Here is a 1,730-nt window from a genome sequence, read left to right on the forward strand (position 1 = left end):
AGACTCAACAATCTGGATCTCTGGCAGTCTCTATGGAGGTACAACAGGGCTCAATTCTCGGGCCAACTCTTTTCTCTGTATACATCAATGAGATCGCTCTTGCTGCGGGTGATTCCTTGATCCACCTCTACACAGACGACACCATTCTGTATACATCTGGCCCTTCTTTGGACACTGTGTTAACAAACCTCCAAACAAGCTTCAATGCCATACAACACTCCTTCCATGGCCTCCAACTGCTCTTAAACGCTAGTAAAACTAAATGCATGCTCTTCAACCGATCGCTCCCCGCAACCGCCCACTCGACTAACATCACTACTCTGGACGGTTCTGACTAGAATATGTGGACAACAACAAATACCTAGGTGTCTGGTTAGACTGTAAACTCTCCTTCCAGACTCACATTAAAGTTAAATCTAGAATTGGCTTCCTATTTCGCAACAAAGCCTCCTTCACTCATGCTGCCAAACATACCCTCGCAAAACTGACTATCCTACCGATCCTCGACTTCGGCGATGTCATTTACAAAATAGCCTCCAACACTCTACTCGGCAAACTGGAAGCAGTCTATCACATTGCCATCCGTTTTGTCACCAAAGCCCCATATACCACCCACCACTGCGACCTATATGCTCACATCGGCTGGCGTGAGCATACTGGACCATATGTGTGGGCCAGTGGGATCACACATATGGCGAATGGGTCTTGCGACATATTCGTTGCAAGACCCACTGGCTCCAGGTCATCTATAAGTCTTTGCTAGGTAAAACTCCGCCTTATCTCAGCTCACTGTTCACCATAACAACACCCACCCGTAGCACGCGCTCCAGCAGGTTTATCTCACTGGTCATCCCCAAAGCCAACACCACCTTTGGCCGCCATTCCTTCCAGTTCTCTGCTGCCAATGACTGGAACAAATTGCAAAGATCGCTGAAGTTGGAGACTTATATCTCCCTCACTAACTTCAAGCATCAGCTATCTGAGCAGCTTACCGATCGCTGCAGCTGTACATAGCCCATCTGTAAATAGCCCACCCAACAACCTACCTCATCCCCATATTGTTTTTATTTACTTTTTTGCTCTTTTGCACACCAGTATTTCTACTTGCACATCATCATCTGCACATGTATCACTTCAGTGTTAATTTGCTAAATTGTAATTACTTCGCTACTATGGCCTATTTATTGCCTTACCTTCTCACTCCAATTGCACACACTGTATATATACTTTTTTTCTATTGTGTTATTGACTGTACGTTTGTTTGTCCTATGTGTAACTCTGTGTTGTTTTTTGTCGCACTGCTTTGCTTTATCTTGGCCAGGTCGCAGTTGTAAATGAGAACTTGTTCTCAACTAGCCTACCTGGTTAAATAAAGGTTCAATCAAAATACTATATTTTAGGCAGATTAACAATGACATCACTGGCCTACAATAGATTAAAGGAATAACTATCAAATGAGATCTAACTCACAACACTATTTACGGCTTAAGTTGTATTAATTAAATGCAAATCATATCTGCATCAATATGTTGTGTTTTACTAGGTTATATTTGGGTACAACTAAATAGCCTACTGTAAATCAAGATTGAAGACACAGGATATTGCATGTCTGTGGTTCACAAAGCAGCTGGGATCAGACCCTGGTCTCTGCTTACCCTCACCATAGCAGGAGGTCTGTACTGTGTTGGTTTGTAGGCAGGGGATATGGGCCCTAACCCCCAGGACAAATG

The sequence above is a fragment of the Salvelinus sp. IW2-2015 genome, unplaced genomic scaffold, assembly GCF_002910315.2.
Source record: "Salvelinus sp. IW2-2015 unplaced genomic scaffold, ASM291031v2 Un_scaffold988, whole genome shotgun sequence".
In the NCBI taxonomy this organism is placed as follows: domain Eukaryota; kingdom Metazoa; phylum Chordata; class Actinopteri; order Salmoniformes; family Salmonidae; genus Salvelinus; species Salvelinus sp. IW2-2015.